The sequence below is a fragment of the Colletes latitarsis genome, chromosome 2 (assembly GCF_051014445.1).
Source record: "Colletes latitarsis isolate SP2378_abdomen chromosome 2, iyColLati1, whole genome shotgun sequence".
In the NCBI taxonomy this organism is placed as follows: Eukaryota; Metazoa; Arthropoda; class Insecta; order Hymenoptera; family Colletidae; genus Colletes; species Colletes latitarsis.
The window spans coordinates 13405747-13431170 of record NC_135135.1 but is presented as its reverse complement, the minus strand read 5'-3'; the positions used below and the strand labels follow the sequence as shown (position 1 = coordinate 13431170).

Genomic DNA, 25424 nt, shown 5'->3' with positions numbered 1-25424 from the left:
AAGATAAGATTGAAAACGTAGTTGGATTTTTAAATATTTAATAGAAGATTTTAAATATTTATTTAAGGGAGCCTGGGAGAAGTAGAGACCAGAGCCTCAGGAGGAAAAGAAACCCGGAAAATTGATAGACGCGGTTATTACGAGCCCCTCAAGACCTTATGAACTAACCATTTAAAGAAACCTTCATTCGTTTGGATATATGAAAAGGAAAATATGAGCTGTCTGTTATCAGGAAGATTTCGCCAACAAAAATCTAGTACATCTGTGTCCCCAGACGATGCAAATAGCCTCGAATCGAAGAAGGTAATTTCGTGCACGATCCTCGCCCTAATGAGACAGCTTTGCAATAAATTAAATCCACCTACAAATATTCGTGCTTTAATAATTCATTATACAAACGTCTTTCGTTTCTCCCTTCTGTACAATTGACGTATCCTGAGTACTCCGATATATTTCAAAAATAAAAGCAAATTTAACTTTATTATATCTTCGCTGAGAATCGATAGTAATATTTTTCTGCCGAGTCTGTACAGTAAGATTATGTATGTGTTTTATGATTCATGCCTGCTTGGTAACGCAACAAATGAGAAATTTTTCATCGCGAACGGAAGCAACTCAGATAACAAAAGAGTACCAGTGTTATGGAAACCATTCTTCATAATTTCACTTCGCTCAAAAAGGTACAGCCTCTTCTTCCTTTGTTTCTTCGTTATAGATTAAACTTAATGGCGACGCAACTGATTCCTGCCCTTTACACTATTCCGTACACGAGGTGTTTTTTTTTTTCTTTTCCAGTACAAGAAAGACGTTATTATTATCATCGTCATTTGTTTTCTAAGCTGACAACCCATCATAAATTCGCCGCGGAAGCGCAGTCGGAACTTTATCACGACTCGACGGTGACGTCCGAAAGCATATTCTCCCCATGCAAAAGCTTTTGGCTGTCTAAGCACGTTCCGTAGCATCAGTTCTTCCTCCCCCCCTCCCCCTCCCCCTCGGGCCACCGTCGAAGTATCATGTATTAGTAAACTTTATATTCACAGTTTGATGGAAACGTGTTTCTAGTTTAGCGACGCGTTGGACGTGTCGGATGAAAATATCAAGGCTAAGACATGATTTACACATGCTGTTGGAGGAACTTGTATTAAAGTTTCGATGATTTTGAATCACGAGAAAACGTGACAGTTACGTTATTATATTATTTAGTTACTTTAACTAACGACGTTTTGACCATTGGGACATTTCAGGAGTCCAAGATAAACGTGAGTACAAAGTTATGATCATTCCATGTCACGAGACAATTCAAAATTGGACAAAATTTGTTTCTAGATGAATTGATTAAAGTTGACAAAATTCGTAGTTGAGATATTATATTTAATCGAATAATTTAGAAAAAGTAAAATGTGTCCCCCAGAAATTAATAAAAGCAATCGTTTTTATCATTGAATTTTTTACTTTTAATTCAGGAATATCTCTGGATTAATATAAACAGGTTTGATATCCTTGTATTTGAATAAAGTTATTATAACTAGAAAATACTACGTTGCAGGTATTAATAGGCACCTGTGACCAACGCCACGTGAGTGCAAAGTTCACTAAGAACATAATTTTTGCAGTACAATAACGTCGTTAACTTGATTATTATCCAAAAGTCGAGCAAAAAGGACGGAATAAAATTAAACTTTGTTCAAATACTAAATAAACTATTAATATCAATCTATGAATTGCTCATATCGTGCAGTTTCCACCAGTCGTGTTTTCTTATATTTTCCTCTTAATAATTCAAATTATTGTCAAAAAGTCGAGCAAAAAGGACAGAATAAAATTAAACTTTGTTCAAATACTAAAAAAAACTCTATTAAAATCAATCTATGAATTGCCCATATCGTGCAGTTTCCATCAGTCGTGTTTTCTTATATCTTCCTCTTAATAATTCAAGGTTTTGGGTCACATGATATTTTTGCGTCGCTCTAATATCATCCTTTTCACTTAAAACCCTCGTCCAATTAGTTCCTTACCCTGTCAATGTTTGCAATCTGAACGTTTACGTAACGAAGCCTTTCGCTATGCAAATTCGAGGTCTACTTTAATAAGACTCCTGAAGTCGACCCCCTCCCCCAGGCGGGAATGCAATTTAAATGGTAACCCAAGTTCCCAGAATTTATTTGCTGTGTATTCCCATGCCACCGCCAAAAGGGAGAGCATTGTCTTGCACTACGCTAACTAACGAGATCTGTTGGAAGACGAGCTAGGGAAATCGAGTTTCACCCCGTCCTCGTCCCACCCACGCTTTCCCCTACATCTTTTCTCCCCGATTTCGCCCGTGGTCTTTATTTTCGCACAACGGTCTTTCGTTTTAACGAACATAAGCTCTCGATGCGTCTCTAAACTCGAACGTCAACGTTTTGGTCCTCGTTCACCGCAGATTCTTCTTACCTCGTAGAATAGATACCATAAACCGTTTCTGGATCGATTCTTTGCCATCACATTAATGATCTAGCTTATTAAAAATTACTGCAGAAAAGTATTTATTTTCGACAAAATATTTGGAATCCTCTTCACATCATAATACATAGAGCTACGAATAAAATATATTCCGACGCACTTCTCTCAACGAATATAAACAAGTTAAAGCTGAATTCGACGGTCGCCATGTTTCCTCGAATGTCCCGTTTTTATTTATCGACGTTCGTTAAACAACTTTTCTTCTTTTATTTCGAGTAACTCGAATATTTTAATCAAGTTAAAATTACCGAAAAAACTTTCGCGGGATCGGTTTGCAGCAATTTTTAACAAGCCCTCGAACGCTAAGAGGGAAACGACTCCTGATTTCTGGATTTTGTGCGGTAATAGCCCCAAAATGAACTTTAGATGTTAATCAAACTTACCGATTTTAGGATCGAGGGAAAAAGCAGGACACAGAACGATGGGATTCGTACTCAAGACCCTAGTCTATAGTCCAGCCGCTTTTCCAATAATGAACCACCGTCGAACCACTTTTATCCTGGCGTTATAGACTTCTTTTCCGTTCGAGTATGGGGGATCCGATCCCTCGACGATCCTGATCGAGAAATTCACTCTCGAATGTCTGTCGGCATCGTCGTTCCGTCTCTGGCTCTTTTTCTTTCGACGTCTGGGCCCTTCACGCAACCGAATCTTTGTCTTCCTGGATCGAACTCTCGATTAGGTGCTTTTTTGCCCGTCGATTGCTACGTCCGTCTCGCTTCTGACGCCAAACGTAAAAGAGTATAAAGAAGGGAACCACTATCGAATCATTTCCATGCTCGTGTGTAGTCAAACGTTCGATATTTATTCGAACGAAATCATTCGTTGAAATTTAATTTTTATTTCAGTGGGAGGCAATTATTAAATCTCGAAGAAATTTCACTTCCATTCTTATTGTTTGTTTTCTGAGAAAAATATGTAGTCTGTCTTGCCTACCACGACCGGTCATCTGACCAGTTAAATGATTTATGGTTTTTTGTAAAAAAACTGGACAAAATTTGGTACCAAATTCTGGTTAATTTTCGATGTAAATAGGAACTATATGTATAGCAAAGACGAAAGGAGAGAATTTTTAGTTTCCACTGTCCTAGGACAGTCTAACAACGCATATTAAAAATAGTTAAACTTTAGACGCGTGCAGTTCCGAAACTACTCATGCTTTTTGCATAAATGAGCCGCCGTTGGAAGCGGCAAACCTTCCTCTTTAAAATGGTTTTTGGTTTTTGACGATCCGACTTTCCGTTTGCGAGATATCGCAATTTATGTGAAAGGTAATTTTTTTTAATTCGACCGTCTCACTGCCCGGCACGCGTACAATAGCCTATTCACGCGTATTAAAAATACTAAAACTTTAGACGCGTGCAGTTTCGAAACTACTAGTGTTTTATTAATAATTAAGGCATCGTTGGCGGCGGCAAAGCTTCCTCTTTAAAATGGCTTTTGGTTTTTGGCGATCCGACTTTTCGTTTTCGAGATATCGTAATTTATATAAAGGGGTATTTTTCTTAATTTGACTATCTCTGTCTCCGTCTGACGCGTCGCGCTGGACCTCTTCGTCGCGCGTGAGTCGAGACAGTCACGTGACCAGGAAGTCGTAGTATTTCTAAGAATTTACTACGCACTGTTTACTATTTTCACGCGCGCGAACTCATTGATCTCAATGAAACGTAAACAAACGCTTCGGACGCTTCTATCTCTGTAACTAGCCACCGCATCGACTTGAGACTACAATCGTAATATCTCCGGAACTAATAAAGCTATCAATTCGTACAAACGCTCATTTTAAAGGGCGTTTCATCCCCTATCCTATGACTATACCAACTACTATAATTTATGCTGTCTTCTATGTTTATTTTGTCATTTACTTTGACACTACATACCCAAAGAAGTTTCAGCAATTCCTACTGATCGTACGACTATTGTACGATAAAACTAGATTATAAATTGTTTATTTATTTGAAAATTAATTTAAATTTAAATACAAGATGTTTGCGTAATTACTAGCCAGTACTTTTTCTTAAATAAGTGTTTTCTCTAGAACTAACTACGGTATCGACTTGCAACGAAATTCGTTTTCAAGGACGTTTTATCTTCTATCCGATGAAAATTAAAAATATTTTTAACATAAATGAGAAGGATATCTTACGAATGAACATCAAAACACAAGTTTCTATACATATAATACACAAATTATAAGTACGTTGCCTCGTAAAAGAGAGAAAGACTGGTCATTTGACCAATCATAGTAAGAATGGGTATACATGAAGTGCCGGTAGGTTTAGTGTTAAAAAACAGAAGGCATCACTTCTCACGTAAAAATAACAAATATTAATTTTCTCATCAAAGAAACTTGAATTTTTCAATCTAGCATGTTTCCACTTCAAATCGATTTAAGAAGCATGTAATATTCAAAAAACAATCGAACAAACGGTGAATATCGCTTTTCACTTAAAAACAACAAATTTCAACTGAAATTTCTCGTCAGAGAGACTTGAATTTTTCAATCTAGCATGTTTCCACTCCAGCAATTCCGTTTCAAATCCATTTAAGAAGTATTTAATAGTTAAAAAGAGTGAATATCGCTTTCCATCTAAAAAGAGCAGACTTTAACTGGAATTTCTCGCGCAAGAAACGCGAATTTTTTCCATAAGCGTCCGATTACTGATGGATTTATCTTCCCGTAACAGTTTTCATGTACGCCAGACTGTCACTTCTCGTATAAACGTACTTTTTCATTATTCCGACGCAACACTGTTTTCCACCCTACGTTTCCCTTCTGTTCGTCCACGGACATCGGTATTCGTTCGCACAGAGTGTTTCCTGACAATGTGAGATTTACATTCGCGTCGCCTCGCGTTAACGGAAACTTCGTTCGCGGGGGCGGTAATGAAAAATGTCAAAAGACATTAAGATAGCCGCTCATGCAAAATGGATGCATCGTTAAATCGCGTTAAGCGAATGTTGCTCGAAAGCTAAGAGAAATTCGCGACCGTGCACGAATTATGGTATTCCGACTTTCTTTTTTTATTAATCGCCGTTTCAATTAATTTTTCGTTCGGCTCGATTTTACATGGCTTACGCTACGAAAGTATCACAGGAGACCTATTCAATCGGAAACGCAGGCGAAAATCAATCCTCCAATTAATTAATGAACTCCATCAATTACAAATCTTTACGCTCGAATTTTTTTAGTCGCATTGCCGCGTCGCTTCGACGATCAGCATTTTTCAAACTCAATTATTTACAAATTTAATAATCGGGAGAAATATTGTGAATTTTAAAGCTGGACGAATTTGCAAATTGCATTAAAATATATTTCAAACTTCCCCTTACTATTAAAAACTCGCAAATTTTTTTATATTATGCTTTGTTTATTCTAGTAAATGATTTCTTTAGATTTTATTTCGTTTATTATGAAATTCTTATTAGTGTATTACGTTGTATGTTTCGAACGTGTGTTTGATTATAATAATACCTACTTTGAATATATACAGGATGTTCGGCCACCCCTGGGAAAATTGTAATGGGAGATTTTAGGGGCCAAAATAAGATGAAAATCAAGAATACTAATTTGTTGATGGAGATTTCGTTAAAAAGTTATTAACGTTTAAAGTTCCGCCCGTACTGAATTTTTTTATAGAAAGTGGGTAGGATTTCGGAGGTATGTGTATTCACCAAAAATGATTGTAATTGACCCCTGCAACAGAAAATAATTTTTCCAAAACGATTTGAAATTTTTTAATTTTCTCCAAAAATTTCATACCTCTTCGAATTTTTTTTCTAGGAAATGAGTAGGATTTCGGGGATATGACTCTTCACCAAAAATGATTGTAATTGACCTCTACAGCCAAAAATATTTTTTTTAGAACGATTTGAAAATTTTTTTTTCGTCGAAAAATTTAGGCACCTACCCCCTGTCGATTTTTCTTAAAAATTCCTTTTTCACTTTTAGTAATTTTGTTTGACGCCCTACAGAAAAGTTTTCTAATACGTTTTCGTAGGTACCCATGAGCTCTACTTCAGAAAAAAGTTTCATTGAAATATATTCACAATTGTAGGAGTTATGGCTGTTTGAAAATTGGACCATTTTTATGGGGTTTTTCTCATTTTGCGGGGAGAAGGTCCAACTTTTCGAATATTTTTGCAATTTCTACATATTCTCCATCAAAATACGCGTAGTTTGCTTTTTTAAACATTAAAATCGTCCAATCCGTTCAGAAGTTATGATGTTTTAAAGATTCGCATGAAAATTCGAGCAGACATTTCTGGCCAGAAATTATATTTTCGGTAAGGAATTTTTTTCTCGAAACTGAGTAGGATTTCGGGGGTATGTCTGTTGACCAAAAATACTTGTAATTGACCCCTGCAACTAAAAATATTTTTTCCAAGACGATTCGAAAGTCTTCTTTTTCACCCAAAACTTTCAACACTTACTCGAATTTTTTTCTCGAAAGTGGGTAGAATTTCAAGGGTATGTGTATTCACCAAAAATGATTGTAATTGTAATTGTAATTATTTCAAATAAAAATACTGAAGATGATACGATAAAAATAAAACATAAAAAGTATACTTCAGTAAATGAAGAATTATACATAAAAAACTTGGAGTTTTATTTACAGGGTAATAATTTCATTTGATTCCATTTAATTTGAAATAAATAATAAGCCATGAATTAATTTATGTACAATAAGCAAGAAAGCAGTATTTTGAATCATGAAAAAATCCTGCGTAAAAATGAAAAGAAAATGATTGCTTGCAAAATTAAAATCAACACGGTAATAAAATGAAATTCCAAATTGACGTGCACGGATATCGCCGACAGTGACGCGTTAGAAATTAATAGAGTACGCTTTCACACTAATTAGCCAACAAAAATATAAAAACATCGCTCGCGAGTAACTTACAATTGAAAAGTACAGGATAATTGTCCTTTGTAACGCGATTCGCGTGAAACGAACCGTCGCTCCAACGAGCTAAAAAATTTCTAAAGCCGCGTCGAGGATGGAATAATTGTAACATATTTACGGGTTCTTTTAGCCCGCTGTAAAAATAATAACCTGCAACGAGCGAGATTCAATACCTTTTACAACCTTTCTAGTATTTTTCATTTTCCAAAAGCGAATCGCGGGAGTAATTCCTCGTTTACGATTTTCACCGATTAAATGGAACCAACATCGTTTACAGCCAGTGTATCAATAAATACGGATGAATTGAAATGGTTCGCGAATGTTTGAAAGCTCAAATAATAATGTTTTCGAACGTTCGCCCGATGCTTCTACCTCGTAGACATTTTTTCTTGCATTCAGTGGAATACGTTTCGCTGCACGACGAGTTTACGTTTATCTAAATGCAAAATAAAACGGCCGTCTTCCGAGTGATATTTGCGAACCGAAACAGGGGGAAACGCGCGAGCATTACTTTTCAATTTCCGGCGTGTTCGTAACAGAAAATGCATAACCTCCGTGGACGTCGAGGCCGCGACTGCATCGATTCCAAAACGACGAAGATCGATGGTTGCAACATTTTCGCGCCGTTGAGTTGCCGCGCTGCAACCGCCACGAACATGAATATTGATGCCTCCGTGTGTCTTCGGCCATAAAATCGCGCGGGATCTGGTAAAATAATCGCGAACGTAAGAAAGGCTTTCTGAAATTTACTCGATCCATAAAAGCTCCATCGATCCCCGCTATCTATCCCCTATTCGGGGAAAAAATTTATTCGAAAAGTATTTCGTAGCACCCTTCGACTCGGTCGCGAACCGAGAACAATTCCCTAAGAACCCTCCACTCGGTGTTTTCGATCCTAAAAATATTCACCCCGCTCGATAAATTTGTTAGATCCGTCGACTCGATGGTTAATAAAAATTTACAAGTTCTAGATTCAACCGTGATGATGTTTCCAAGTTTTATGCTCGCAAGCAGTCGCAAATCACATTTATTTTGGTTCTGCGAATAGTTTTCGAACGCTTTTCGATTTACGACTTTTCTGTGAATTCGAATTGACGACTGTTTACGCGACTATCGAAAATCTACCACTGTGGTGAGATTTAATTTTGGAGAAACACCGTTCGTGAGTTCTCTCGTAGAAAAATGTGTTAGAAACGGGTGTACGGTAAACGAAGTTCGAAAACACGATAATAAGTAACGTATGTTCGTTGGAAAAATAGATATCGTGTTTGCCAGACACGACGACAAAGCGTGAAATCGAGAATTATGTGTCCGCGACGCAGAAGTTTCGGGAAGGACTCGCACTGCCGGATGTCGAGGACTTTGACGGAAAGTTTACGCACGAAAGTGAGCGGAACGAGATTGCTCAAGAATCGAGTATAAACGGTCGTTGTCTTTCAAGGAATTGGAATGGTTCGTTAAAACTTTCGAGGAGAGTTTCTTCGCTCTTCGATCGGCTAACTTCTCTGCAATTGGGTGTCGTTGCGTGAAAACCGATTAATTTCCGATTTCGTAGTCACGGAAAGGAGAAACTCTCGAGTATTTTAATTCGTCCTTTTCCATCGATCCTATACAAACTCGTGATTTTCCTTTCACAGGAATCGATTATTCAAAATTCAGAGTAGACGTAATTCACGGATTATCATTTGATCCACTTTCTAACACACCCGACAAAGAACTTATTAAAATGAACGATAAACTTTTTATAAATTTTATAATTAATGGAGATTGCCTATGATATCACTTTTCTTTGTGTAGTAATTTCAACAATATCATGGATAAACTTGTTTTAGAGTGAGTATTACACTCGATATCCTTGAGAAATGCCTGATGGAACTATAATAGGAGTTGAATGAGGGTGGCTGACCTTGAAAATTCGATTTACATCGGATAAATGGTTTCCTAAATGAGGAAATACATTTCCAGCGCATCCTACGGCGGCTAGTTTCTAAATTAATTTTGTGTGGTAAATCTTGTAAAATTGAAATATGCGGTGAAAATTTTGGTCGAGGAGTTGTGGTAGGAAATAGTAATGGATAGGAGAGGTCAGTTTTCTGTAAAGTAGGTTCGCAAATTCAGTTTTGTTACGGATATACCTTGATACTTGGTCTCGTCTGACCAATCGTGTATATTACTACTTAAATTTCATGTGTTTCAGTGGATGTGGTAAAAATTATTTACTCTATCGTTAATGGACAATCTAGAAACGTTAATTACAGGAAGTTTGCAAGGCTAGAAGAAGAAGGAATTCATTTTGACGATGGTATAGTCGATATCAATGTTATGTCTGACTATGTTCTGAACTCTATCACTGCATATTCTCATATAGTATATATAATACTAATGTTACTGCCAATAAAAATAATAAAAATTTGTATTAATATAGTACAACCCCATACAGACATATTAGGCGATATTTAATTATAGCAACATCATGAAAAAATGTTTATAAAAATATGCAAAAATGTGAACTTGTACAAATACAATTAAAATCAATATCTAAATAGAATAGCACGATAAAGTGACATTTTCGAGACAAATGTGATTGTTTCAGGTCTCATTAGCAACAGTAACAATAATAGTATTCCTTTATTGATAAATAAATAGGAATTTTAATTTATTTAGTGAGTTATATTATTCAATTATTAAAAATTTGAGATTTCTCCATTGTAAATGTATATTTTTGGCAGTCGGGTAGATATTAATGGGTTTAGAAGCGAATAACGTGCAGCTGTATCTCTGAATTGAAAGAACATAAATTCTAAACGGATGCTGAACGCATTCATTCACGTCGCTGAAACACTTGTTGATCACTATTTTCCAAACGACACCTGCGTTTACACGAACTTTGATGCATAATATTTGTTCGAAGAATAATACAAATATTCGGAACATTGTATACACACGGTATAAATATTCACGAGTCAGGCAGTTTAATAAACGAAAATTTTACAGTTTTCCTCGGTGAGCTTAACGATTACCCTTTCCAAAAGAATTCCAAATTGAAACAGAATAATTAAATTCTCCTTTCATCAAAGTTTAGAGATGCATCGATCGCGATGGTTAGCAATTATACGAATATTTTAATAATTCTAGAGTTTAGTGTCAGTCAAAGTATTATGATGCCAATGTAATATCCTTCATATAGTATATTTTAAGATTGCTTATTTTTGTTTCAGATCGAAACGTGAAAATAAATGTGTACAGTTTCGTTGAAAATAAAATTGGCGATATCGGAACACTCCAAAAGCTATGATCTTTCGACAGATCCCTCCCGGATATTTCGCTTCGAGAAATTTTCGCGAATTGCATGCGACGATAGGTGACTCACCTTGTATTTTAGTAGTCTTTCACGATGGAGAGACGCCGAGTCTCGCGTCGACTGGCACACGGAGTGTTAATTTATTACGTCGAAGTATCGATGAAACGTCCGCCATTGAGTAACGGGTTCGCCCGTCAGGATTATAAATCTTCGCGATTCCTTCAGCGACACTGCCACGCCATATTTCACCCTTCGAAGCTGCGCCTCTCCTGCAAAGCAACCAAAGAAGGCACTGTTAATACTCGTCGCTTTCCATCGAGATGCACAAAAAACTATCTGACAATACAGTATACAATAAAAAGATACACACGTGGCAAAAAATATAGCACAGGCATACTATCTTTAATTTCTCAAAACTCAAATAATATTGCTAGATAAATTATTTAAATTTGACAAGATCATAAATTAACGAGCATGCAGAATTCATTTTCTAGCAGGATAATATGCATCAGTTGTCCAAATATAAATATTGAAAATTCTTGGTAACAAAAAGGGGAAACAATTAAAACACTGTAATTCATTGACGAATCGAGTGATTTGCAGAAAATAAAGGACCTATTAGTCATTAATAAAACAAAATTAAAGGGATTGTAAAGTCATATTGTGTACGAATTTGACCAAACTATAGCCTCAGGAATAGTAGTAATTTCGTTGGGAAATTCACAAGTATCTGCTTTTAATACTAGATTTACAATTTAACGGATGTCAGATTCCATATTAAAAATTGTAGAATGCGTAAATATTATTTTTTAACAACTTCTGTTGAATTTGATTGATGCAATGGCATGAATATATATTTTAATTAAAAGAAAAATCGTATTTTAAGGTAATCGTCAATATGAAAGGTATCAATAAATAATACAAGCACCGATCAATTATGTTCATCAATTATATATTGTTATATTATTCCACTCTAGAGGCACAAGAGCCTTGAAATTTGTGTTTACGCCGTATGTTGTATTTAAGTAATTGCGGAATGACGCCGACGCCGCGTGAAAATTCTATCTTCTACGAAAAAGAAGCATCGAGTCGACTACGTTAAAGAGTTTTTGAACCACCGACGAAACCTTGGCCCTTTATTATGATCCCCTTTCAAAACGAGAGTCTTTGGGACATCAAGGCTTTCCCGAGTCAGGCAAAGTCGGTCAATTCATGAAAAAAACACGGTGTGTATGTCACGTATAATACGAATTAGTGTCCGTGTTATAGCGAGAATGCCTTGAGTAATTAGTCGGGCCAAACATCGTGCTATACAGGGCGATTATAGAAATTGGGACAGCAGTTATTTAGCGAAAAGATACACAGAATTAATTAATTATATACTAGTGGATGCAATTTTTATTAAAGAAATTAATTTCTTTTAGAATTCTGCTCACAAAAGTATTAAGGTGCAACTGGTGACAACGTTAAATATTACAGTTTAAATATTTTATTACTCGTTTGTTTACACTTTTAATTTGTGTAGAAATTGAGAGAACTAAATTTAATTTTAACTCTTATATAATGAATTGAAACAAAATGGAACACCGTAACACCCACATTAGGACATAGTTAATTTTACAAAATTGTATTATTTGGATGTTTAGGTTGCTCGAGAGTTAGTCTGTTTAATTTTTCCTTGTTTAATCGCGTGAAAATTCAAAATTGAAAATTAGTCCAGAAATATAAAATATATGTATAGACTCTAATAATTAGATCAATAAACTGTAATAATTTTCTAGCACAAGTTATAAATTATCGTACCTCGATCCTTTTATCCATGAAATTATAAAAAAGAATAAATATATAGAAACATCCATTGTTGCATTAAATAGAAAACAAACTAAATTATTCTAAGATAATTTCAATTGTTGGATTCAAATTTTTCCTACGATCAAATTATTATATCTCCATTTTGAAAAGATTTACGACTCGTCTCAGTTTTTAGAATCGCCCTGTATAGCATTCCTAACCTTGTGCTTTGAGTCATTCTCAATGTAGATAAGGCTTCTTGTAGAATTCTAAAGATAATACTTGTAACTGAAATATTGGAAGGACGCTCGTAGATGGTTCAAATGAAAAAATAATAAAACCATTAGGTAATTAGAACTTGTGTGAGCCGTAGTGTTTATGTACACAGAATAAGTATAATTCTACTACATCTATATAGAACCCAGCTAAACTAAGCTGAACCCTCAGCTTCGAGGAAGTTTAAAATCAAGTTTAAATTCAAAAGTTTCTCCAACTTCTCTCTTTAACACTACTATTTTATATCACCTGTCCAGGATGGTCTAATGTTAACCATTTTAAGTTTGCACTGCAGACGACAATGTTTAATTTTTATTTCTCTAATTGATATTTATTTCTGAGTTATCTACCACGTGGAATTATAGTCGCAGATCTAAAGTGCTGGTCTCGGTAAATTTTCATATTTTAAATTACAAATACGAATCCAGAGTTTGGTTTGGCACTAAAGGGGTTAAATACGCGTACGGGGAGGATCCAGATTATCGAAGGGGAACTGTGGATCGCACAGACTGATCTCGAACAGCGAGAAATAAACCGAACCCTCAGATTCGAGTTCAAAATCACGGCACCTTTGCTCCCGAAGAAGCAGATTTGTGAAACGAATAGGACGATAAGAACCACGCTCCGATTTCCTGTTAAAGCGAAGCGTTTGTTTTCAATTGCTCCGCCCAGAGGGAAAACGGAAGTCTTATCGAGACGAATACCGTACAAACAGATGTCGACATACTTCCTACTGTACTATCGTCCCGAAAGCGGATTCGCGTTGGATTTACTCCCACGAATGCTCTCGTACAGGCTGGCTCCTACGTCGCTTTGTCAATTTTTAAAAATTAAACATCCCTTTCCCGGTCGAGTGTCCTTCGATTTTTATTTCAAATTTTTAAAATTTAATCCCTTCAATGTTTGTGTCGAATTTTTAAAATTGAATTCGTTCAATCTTTGCTTTGAATATTTAAAATTTAATTCCTTCGATCTTTGTTGAAAATTTGTAAAATTTATATTTTGAAAGTCACGGGTACACAATGGAGGAGTTTTTAAAATTCATTCTTTGAAAATTATGGGTACGCGATAGAGCAGTGTATAAAATTTATTATCATGAAAGATATCTAAATATTTGAGGAATAATAGGTTCTAGAACAAGGGTATCTTGATATTTTTATACTCGAAATTTTATCGAAATCGAGCTTAAAGATTGAGCATTTCATTAAAAAAAAACAAAGTCGATATTCTTGACTTATAAAGAACCCATCATTAGGTAGACTAAATGGTGTAACTTTTGTGAATTGTTTCAAACAACAAAGAAAGGTGCGTTGCTACAGAGGGAAAATAATGACCCATTAGAAAACAATTCGTTGAATTAAAAAATGGCGTAGTGATATAGAGGGTGTGAAAATCAAGAATACCAATTTGTTGATGAAGGCTTCGTTAAAAAGTTATTAACGTTTACAGTTTCACGCGTACTGAATTTTTTTCTCGAAAGTGCGTAGGATTTCGGGGGTATGTCTATTCACCAAAAATTATTGTAATTGACCCCCGCAACCGAAAATAATTTTTCCAGAACGATTTGAAATTTTTGAATTTAATTGTTAATAACTCTTTAACGAAGCCTCCATCAATAAATTGGTATTCTTGATTTTCGTCTTATTTTGGCCTCTAGAATCCACCATTAAAATTTTTCCCAGGAGTGGCCGAACACCCTGTATGATCCAGCCAGGTCAGATTCGTCCTCCATTTTTCGTTACTTTTCGTGTTTTTATTGTCGAAGGATGTGGATAAACCGTACTCATTGTTGCAGCGCGGAGTAAAAAAACCGAAGAAAGTTTTCTACGCTCGACGAAAGAGCGAATTTCGCGTTTCAATTATCTACGAAGGGAAGAATGCAGAGCTCGGTTTCCGGTCGGTCTACAATGCGGTAGGTCGTCTATCGTAAATGTGGATTGTTCGAAACGCAGGGAGAAGTTACTTCCGACGCCCCACTTAGAGTTTCAAGTCGTTTCGGGGGAAATTGTTTAACGAGATTTTTGAGCACTCCCCGCCGCGGAGAAAATTTTTTTTACCGGTGTCAACGATTATTGCGCAAACATAAAGGCGGCCACAATTCTTCAGCCAACGTTCGCGCAAAATAAATAGCAACGGAAGTTAAAAGTCCAAGGGCTGAAACTTTCTGAGTGCCCGTGTTTCGAAACGTTCCAAGCACGAGGGGGGGGGGGGGGGGGCAGATTCGAAGTTAGGTTTCGCTCGTAGTACCTTTAATTGGGCAAACTAAGATACTTCTACGAAGTAACTAACTTTGCGACCGAACTACCAAGTATTTGTCACTGCATAATATTCCGGTAGTTTTAGCAAAATTATAACTGACTAGGACGTTTCGCGTGACCTGAAATAGTTAAATTTAATTTGGTAAGTCTCTATCGTGCGGATCTCGGTGAATTAATATGAGAATCTACATCGAGACAAATGGAAATGCATCGTCACGGAAGCGGTTTAAGCTGATAGATTAATTGTTACGAAATTATTCAAGGAAATTCGCAGACGTCGCCCGGGAAATTAATTTTATTCGAGTTGTCGCGGAATTAATCGTCCCGCGAAATTATACGGAGATTCCAAGCATCATTTTTGCGCTCCCGAAATCCCACAAGTGTGGGTGTCGAGTTTTAGGGATCAATACTGGCCTTCGAGTTTCTCATATCGATCTCGTTACACGACTGCGTCCCTTCGAAGTTCTCTTAATTCCGGAATTGAGAATAAGTTTGTTCCCTTCCTTTTCGCAGGACGAAGTTTCGTCACTTTGGCAGATGCAAAACTTTCCCTAAAACGACACGACATTTTAAATAGCAATTCTATAGAGTAGTTCGAGATTTATTGCTTTCTATGTTAATTAATTATTGAGATTGTACATCGATTTTGTAATGATTTTTTACTGAATTTTGTCCCACTTTTCAAAGCCACTATTTTGTATCATTCGTTCAAGATTGTTTCTTGACATCTTCACGTAGATTTTTTATTACTTAACATTGCAAACAAGTGACTGTATTTAATTTTAAATTCTTTAATTAAAATTGTATATAACGACACGTCATTTTAAATAGCAATTCTATAGAGTAGCTCGAGATTTATTGCTTTCTACGTTAATTAATTATTGAGATTATACATCGATTCTACCACGATTTTTTACTGAATTTTGTCCCACTTTTCAAAGCCACTATTTTATATCATCCGTTCAAGATTGTTTCTTGACATTTTCACGTAGATTTTTGATTACTTAATATTGCAGACAAATGACAGTATTTAATTTTAAATTCTTTAATTAAAATTGTATATAACGACACGATATTTTAAATAGCAATTTTATAGAGTAGCTCGAGATTTATTGCTTTCTACGTTAATTAATTATTGAGATTGTACATCGATTCTACCACGATTTTTTACTGAATTTTGTCCCACTTTTCAAAGCCACTATTTTATATCATCCGTTCAAGATTGTTTCTTGACATCTTCACGTAGATTTTTTATTACTTAACATTGCAAACAAGTGACAGTATTTAATTTCGTTTTCCTTAATTAAAATTGTATATCTAAAATATTAGTCTCGGTAAATTCTCATATTTTAAATTGCAAATGCGAGTTCAGCATTTAGTTTGACACCGAAAAGGTGAGATATTTGCTCCGGTCCAAAAGGTGTGTAAACCAGGAGGAATTGTGGATGGCAGAGGCCGTTTTCGAATGGTGTGAAATCGAGGAATAATGTGAAACGTCGCGAGAAATAACATGGGGTGGTCGGATTCGGAGAACACGTTTTCAACACGCTAAAAATCACGGTATTCTCAGGTATATTTCATACGTGGAAACCTTGCTACGCTGTCAAACGAAATAGAGGTTGTATCATGGTAACGAGTATACGGGACGATGTCGAGAAACCCGGATTCCGCGGGAGGAAAATTTCTTCACCTTCTTGGAGAAATGATCGCGGCATAACGAGTCCACGAAAAGTGGAGCGAACAAAGTAGACTAGATCCGATGTCTGCTCGGTGCAGTTCACTGAAATTGTCTTTAGAAAAGGATTTTTTTAATTTCGAATCTCTGTGCCGAAGCTGCGCTGCGAGATTGGCCAGGAAACTAAGAGTATCCATTTCGAAAACAAAGTGCTCGTGTAATTTCTCCAGAAAATGGTACGAGAAAAAATAGGGAAATATACTGAAAACTATTTTATTATAAAAATTTCTTATTCGATTCGACTCATTTAATTTCCACAATGTTCGTAAATATGTAGAACTAAAACTAGTACTATTTGCGGGGAAATGACATGAGAGAAAATAAGAAAATGTAATGAAAACTATTTTATTACAAAAATTTCTTATTCGATTCGACTCATTTAATTTCCACAATGTTTGTAGATATGTAGAACTAAAACTATTTACGGGGAAATGACATGAGAGAAAATAAGAAAATGTAATGAAAACTATTTTATTATAAAAATTTCTTATTCGATTCGACTCATTTAATTTCCACAATGTTCGTAAATATGCAGAATTAAAACAATTTATCTGAATAAATTTTACCTAAATGAATTGATGATATCAGATGAGTTAAAAAGTTTATAAGAATAAGCTTGCATTTTTTGGAATCATGGATGCTTTTCGAAAATGATCGAATTCTATAGATCGAAGAAATATGTACAAGCATAAGTTTAAAACAATTTATCTGAATAAATTTTACCTAAATGAGTCGATGATACTAAATGAATTGAAAAGTTTATAAAAATAAGCTTGCATTTTTTGGAATTATGGACGCTTTTCGAAAATGATCGAATTCTATAGATCGAAGAAACATGTACAAGCACAAGTTTAATATAAATGTATCTGAATAAATTTTACCTAAATGATACGATGATATCAGATGAGTTAAAGTTTATAATAATAGGCTTGCATTTTTTGGAATTACGAACATTTTTCGAAAATTATCGAATTCTACAGATCGAAAACATATGTACAAGCACAAGTTTAGAACAATTTATCTGAATAAATTTTACCTAAATGAGTCAATGATATCAGATGAGTTAAAGTTTATAAGAATAGGCTTGCATATTTTGGAATTACGAACATTTTTCGAAAATTATCGAATTCTACAGATCGAAAACATATGTGCAAGCACAAGTTTAGAACAATTTATCTGAATAAATTTTACCTAAATGAGTCAATGATATTAGATTAGTTAAAGTTTATAATAATAGGCTTGCTTTTTTTGGAATTACTAACGCTTTTCGAAAATGATCGAATTCTATAGATCGAAGAAACATGTAGAAGCACAAGTTTAATATAAATGTATCTGAATAAATTTTACCTAAATGAGTCGATGATATCAGATGAGTTAAAGTTTATAATAATAGGCTTGCATTTTTTGGAATTATGAACGCTTTTCGAAAGTTATCGAATTCTGTATACAAGTATTAGCGAGGCAGAGTTACTTTAAGCGAGGATCGCGGTTGCAGAAGTCAGAAATCGCGATTCTCGAGTGAAGGAAAATGGAAAGAGTGCATCCATGGTAACGACAATGTGGCGGAGAAGGAGACCGACCATTCTTTGCGAGGAATGGAAATGTCTTGGTAAAAGAAGCGGGGTAAAGAAAGATTCTCTTAACCTTTCCCATTCTCTTTCCTTCTTTTTTTACCCCCCACGTGGAAACGATGGAAGCCACTCTTGCTAAGGTAATCATTTCACGAAATGAAAATATCCATTGTTGGTATACAGAGCTATGAAGAAGGGACCGCAGTAATTTTCCGCGGCTTTCAACGAAACCTCGCCTAAATGGAGTTGCTTTTTGGCGTGAAAAGCGACTTGCTTTTGTTGAAATTTATGCTTCCGTAGGCCCTCTACGGTGGCCGTAATAGTACAAATAATATGCTCTTTATAATTATCTTCCTGGATCGCGCGATACGATACATTAGCCACTTTCCATCTTCCGTTTATTCATTTACGAGGAACGACGTCTTTAGGTTGGTTTTACAAAATGATCGGCGTAAATCACGTAAAATGTCCAGTTGAATCGCGACGTTGTGTACAATTTCCCGGAAGCGTAGAGCGTTTTCGAGAATGTACGAAGCGGAATGAGAAGCTAATTTTCTTCCAGCAAGCTTCCTGTATTTTTCTAACGAAAGGAAGATTTGTCGGATAAAAACAGTCTCTCCGTAGTTGTAATTCTATTAACGTGTTTTTAGACGTGAACTCGCCGCAAATGTTCACCCTCTTGTCCGCCATTTGTAAAAATGCCAGTCCCGCATCCTCGACTATCGTCTAAATTAAAAGTTTCACCCAGTTCGTTACAGGTTAAAAACAATAGAAAATTTCCAGGATTTTATAGTTAAAATATGAGTAAAAAAAGTTCTCTTATCGATTTTTATAAATTATGCAGTTATGCATTGCCCACAGGGTGGGAATTCTCCAGGGAAGTATCGTTTTCGTGTTATCGTTTCTCAATTTCAATGAAACGAATTATTATACGGATTAAAATTTAATTTCTGCTAAGCACGTTTGATCGTCAATGATGCATTATTAATCACGTTATTATCTGCAACATATTACGGGGGTACATTTTTGTACGATAACACATGATTTTAGTATATTTGCTAAATTAACGATATTATAATCGACATATTGGCAAGGTGTTTGTGAAATAAATTTAAACAAAATAGTATAAGTTTGACAAAAATTTTAATTAAATCGTACAATGGAGGAGGTTTAGAAGTACAAGTATTCCACGAGAAATCACGATTGCTTTGTCAAACACGCGGGAAGAAAATCAATGCCAGATTTCCGGGCTACGATCGGTATAATAAATCATATTCCACCGTTAGAAAGGACTCGGTTCGGAATCTCTTTAGTTTTCAGGAGAAAACTGAACCTCTGTATGGAACGAATCAATTTGATGAAAATCGAATCTGGTATATATATCGGATCCGCGTGCTTCGCCGGCAGTTGAACGAACTTCATACAATTTCGCTTATTACCCCGAGTAACTTCATTCCTTGCAACTGTTGCGATACCACAAACGGTGGTCGATGCACTGGTTTCACGGCCCAGCACTCGACAGAATCGAAAGTATACTCACGTGAGTGTTTCCAGTTTCAAATAATTACTAAACCAAACATACAAATGCAAATTCTGTCGTTCAATTATATTCGTCTCACATTAAACTCGAGGACCGCGGTAATTGAATAAATACTCAAGAAGCAAGACTCAAGCTCAAAGGGATCAGTGATTCTTTCTCTTAGGGAGACACTAACTGTCCCAAACTGAAGCTCGGTTACGTTCGTCAGTAGATGATTCAATTGACACGTACGAGGTTGAAAACTGAAATATTCATGCATTCGAGATCTCGAAGATGGCGAGGATGTCACGTTCGTTTGACGAAAGGTGGCCGCGGGACGCTGAATTAATCGGGAACAGGGCGCTTTAATTTCCTCGACGGGCTCGTTTCACGAACTAATCGAAACCGCGGAATTATTAGCGGCTGCCGGGCCGCGTATTAATTTATGGCGAAAGGAAACAACGTGGACGCTTGATTTATTCGAGGATCGCGGTGCAGCCGCGTCTGCGGACGCGCGGTCGAACGAATATCTTGCTCTATTTCGCGGTACGATTTCGAAAAGCAATCTGGACCGTAAATTTCCTCACGGTCCGGCGCCGATAAAACGTGACGCGACGTCGCTACTACGCGATGATAAATTTTTATTCTCGGCCGATCTCGTTAGTACGGCTGGAGGGGTTAGCCGCTTGATTTCGTCGAGAATTCTCGGGGGAAACGAGCAGAGTGGACGTATTTCACACTTTTCTTAACCCCTTTACGTTCACCGTGGCGTTATCGATACGTGCAATTTTTAAGATAATTTATATTCTTGTTGAAATACACGTTTTATACTACCTTGCAAGATTTTCTAATGCACCGGACAAAGACCTTAGTAAAATGTACGATAAATAAGCTTTTTACGAAGTTTATAATTCAGGAAGATTGACCATAAAATGATAAAATTTTCCTGTGTGTGATAATTTCAGAAATGTCGCGGGTAAACTTGTTTAAGAGCGAGTGCTACGCTAGAGACCCTTGAGAAATGCCTGATGGAACTATAATAGGGGTAGAATGAGGGTGGTTGATCTTGATAATTCGATTCACGTCGGATAAATGGCCAGCCTACGGTGGTTAGTTTCTAAATTAATTTTGTGTGGTAAATCTTGTAAAATTGAAATATGCGGTGAAAATTTTGGTCAAGCAGTTGTGGCAGGAAATAGTAATCGATAAGAGATGTTAGTTTTCTGTAAAGAAGGTTCGCAAATTCAGTTTTGTTACGAATATACCTTGATACTTGGTTTTGTCTGACCTATCGCTTATATTACTACTTAAATTTCATGTATTTCAGTGGATGTGGTAAAAATTATTTACTCTATCGTTAATGGACAATTTAGAAACGTTAATTGTAGAAAGTTTGCAAGGCTAGAAGAAGAAGGAATTCATTTTGACGATGGTATAGTCCATATCAGTGTTAAGTCTGACTATGTTCAGAAGTCCATCACTGCATAATCTCATATAGTATATAACACCAATCCTACTGCCAATAAAAATAATAAAAATTTGTATTAATATAGTACAAACCCCTGCAGACATATTAGACAATATCTAATAATAATGACATCGTAGGAAAATGTTTATAAAAATAAACACAAGAGTGAATTTATACAAACGGAATAAAAATCGACATCTAAATAGGATAAAGTGGTATTTTCGAGACAAGTGTAACTGTGTCAGGACTCATTAGCAACAATAACAATAACCCCTCCATTGATTATAAACAAATAGTAATTCTCTAGTTATTCGCGCCAACGTCGCCCATGCAGCAACTTTAATTTATTCAGTACATTATATTTCATATCGGGACGAGAATAAAGATGAATATCTGAGGAATATTATTAACATAAATTTACCAGAATTATAATATTTCCACCAGGCAGTGAATATTGGGTATGAGTATTTCTATTGTTAATTGAGTTTCAAGATTCACCGATACCCATTTGACAGTCTTTCGGGGCTGTCAAATTAAAGCGTAACATTATTGATAGCTTGTTCGGTTTCGACAAATAGCCGACGATAACCTACGTATCGTTCCAAAGCTTAAGATTCTCGGTAACGTTATACATTATTGAAGTATTCGCTATGAAATTTCATCCGTTCTCATGTTTCATTAATTTAGCATTACTCGCACGCTTCATGCCGCGATCGTATTTCTACTCGAATAACATTTCGCATCTTGTTTATACCGAGCGAATGTTTCGCGAAGCTGACTTCCTCGATTTCAGAGCGCCAAAGGAGCGAAACTGAGAAGATTTCGCTGTTAACGGAACCTCCACGGGAGATCTGGTAACGCGAACGAGAAGAGCCACGGAACGGGGATCCAACGGGCAGTCTTGAAAGGAACCCCGACGCGCCAACAATCAGCGAGTGCTATGATAGAGTTTCTTCGGAGCGAATACGAATTTAAACGAGAATTGGAATATCAGTCGAATCTTCGGACGATATTGTTGATTCACCAGGAAATTTACTTTTCTGCTCCTTCGCGTACCCTTCGCGACTCGATAAAAATTCAATTCTAACACCGTGGAAAGCACTCTTACATGCATTTATCCAAACGATCGTGGATAATGAATATGAAAGAGATTTCATTTAAAAAGAAATGAGGGCTTCGTCGCGCTTATTAAAAAAGTCGAGGGAGAATATGCATTATTCAACTTTTCCAACTGTAACTCTTATATGTGTAATATAATAATAAAGAAATGTTTGAAACGAATGTTAATAAACAATTTCTATCTATATATATATATATAAAATGAAAGACCTGACTCACTGACTCATCAACGCCCAGGCTAAGCCCTTAGATATAAAAAGCTGAAGTTTTGAAAGGATATTCTGAAATTCAATCCCTGAGGGGGTGGAAAGGGGGTTGCAACGTTTGTATGAGGAATATTTTATTTGTGGTCGGATTTACTTGAAACCTGGTCTCAATGCTCTTTGACATAATTAATCAAATACCTGTTTCGTCATTTTAAAAAATTCTACCTCTGGAGGGGTGAAAGGGGGTTGCAACGTTTGTATGAGGAATACTTTACTTGTGGTCCGATTTGCTTCAAACTTGGTCTTAATGCTCTTTGATATAATTAATTAAACACGTATTTCGGTTTTTTAAAAAATTCAACCTCTGACGGGGTGGAAAGGGGTTGCAACTTTTAGCTGATACTTGGTCTGAATGCTCATTGATACACTTATTTCGCTTTAAAGTTGCCTTATTTCACCCAAGTGTGTCTTTTTAATTGTTTTCTGTATGTTGAGGTCCATTAGAAACAATAACAATTTCTGAGGGAACTAAACGATTTCGTTTAATAAAGTAATTTTTCGTCGAAATAAAGTAATTTTCTTTACCTGAAATAAATCCCTGGTCCGTTTAATTAAAACAAAATTTTACTTTAAATAACGTCGATATTAATTCTGTATATAAATAACAAAAAATAATAGTCGTGAAGAATCACTTAATAGTATTTGAAACTAAGAATCCTTTGAGGCTGAGTTATTCTCTGTCTAGGGGATTCGCATGTTCCGTAGTCTTACTCCTTTGTCCTCATTACAGATTGACGTAACATAATCTCGTGGCTCTGTGCTTGTACTCGGTGGCCTTGCTAAATTTACAACCCTCCGAGCCTAATTCTCCTGCGTTTCGGTGCATGACAATGTAAGCGGTTCAAACTACCGAATAAAACATAGAATATACGATACTTTAAGTCGTATAATTTCCAAGTCATTTATTAATTTACTGTGGAAATAATCCACCGACGATTAACAAATTCGTGGCGTACATCGTACGTCGAGCAGTTAATTTGTTTGCGTCTACTCGCGATGTTGTTAGAAAGGCAGGAAGCGCGCGTAGATTGTTGTAATTACTATGTCAGCTCTCAACACCGAATAATACGAAAGGGAATCGTTCGACGTAATCAGCACTCTCTGTAATTACGATTCGCAAATATCTCGCGCCCCAATCATCGATCAGGCGTAGGTTAATTGCGGAAACATGAATACGTTTCGCGCGTATCGATCAAACCGTTCGTTTGAAACGCGCGAATTCGACGATACACATTACACATCTTTTCCGAATTTAATGCGTTTTAGCGAGTTCGCGCTTAATCGGGCCGGTGAAATTTCGCGTGGGTTTCGAATCCGCAGAGATTGTACGTCGGATTATATTTGTAACACGTCCCGGTTATCGGAGAAACGTACGGTACGTTTCAATAAAATTAATGTTCTCAATATTGACGTTAAAAAGAGCGCGATGCGCGTAATTTCGAGAGCGAAACGACGACCGCATAAATTCTCACGTTTCACTGGCTCGACGGAAATACCTATTCGAAAGCAGCGAATATTAAATACGCTGGCCGATTATGAGGTGCTAAAATTACACCCAGCGAACGTTGATTTCTACGTATTTATGCGATCGACAAAGGAATTTGAAAGGAAAGAGTAGAATGAAATTCACGATGATAATACTGATTTCAGCAACAATGTGACATTTACAAATTATTTAGAACAATATCGAGCAAAAGTGACCATTAAAATACATCGTCGTAAAATTTAATAGATATTACGGAATATCGGTTTTAGTTTTTATTTGTCACAAATAAAATTTGCTCTCAAAGAGATTGGACGATCTGAGGAATGGAAATGGTTCACACGGTACGAGAAAGTTCACAGTGTTTACACGGAACATAATCTGTTCGGGTCATAAAATTCGCGCGTACTCGTTTACGTTTTAAACGACCTCTAATCACCCACGTTAAATCTACGTCGAAAATTAAATCCCGTTTCTAAGAGTTCCTCGAGAGAATCACGTACGTGGCAGCGCGACAAAGGCCAATGAAAATTTAGGGCAATTGCTTAGTGCCTTTCGCTGTACGCGAGCTTACGGTGCATCAACTGCCATTTGGAACGGCACACCTGGATAATTTTCCTCGGGGAAGATGATGGATATTTTCCAGCCACGTCCAAGTTCTACAGAAGAGTATGACAAGCCGCGAATGCGCTAATGACGCTCTGAATAAAAGCATTGTTCCTTTCATTCGCTGCGTGAGTCCTTAACGTAACCCTTAATCAGCATCTTCTTTAATTCCTCCGTGAATATTCCCTCAGGAGAACGAATTACGAAAATTTATCGCGCTTTGGTCCACGTCATTGAACTCCATCAATTTAAATAACAAGTAAAACTTCTACGTGATTATAACTCATGAAAGGCTGTAAAGAAACAACCTAATTGACAAAATTAAATAAGCAAAGCAGCAAGTTAAAATTTTAATTAATTAAAATTCGCTGAGTAGCTCTGTAAAGCTGGTTTTAAATATGATATGTAATGAAAAAGGAAGTTATCTGAAAGTCCAGCGCAAACAAGGCCGAAGCGTTCGAACTAAATTTAACGCGGAACGAAGCTTCGTCGAAGTTCCGTCGAATCAAAGCGGGTCCGGGAAGTTTGATCACCGTGCATTCTCGCGGTCCGGATGAGTATTTCGGCAATACAGATTCGATTGTGATCGAGCAAAATCTACGAACCTTTGGGATTACTT

General features: G+C 36.3%; 1 protein-coding gene across 2 annotated transcripts in view; it reads right to left on the bottom strand.

The window, feature by feature from the left end:
* Glurb (metabotropic glutamate receptor B) overlaps positions 1 to 25424 on the bottom strand; it is a 357471-nt gene that overhangs the window by 237486 nt on the left and 94561 nt on the right. Inside the window, exon 2 of one of the 2 annotated variants that reach the window (XM_076783796.1) lies at positions 10783 to 10982. The gene's annotated coding sequence lies outside the window, so the exon portion shown is untranslated. The remainder of the gene's footprint in view (positions 1 to 10782; positions 10983 to 25424) is intronic. The other variant, XM_076783795.1, reaches the window with a different exon arrangement.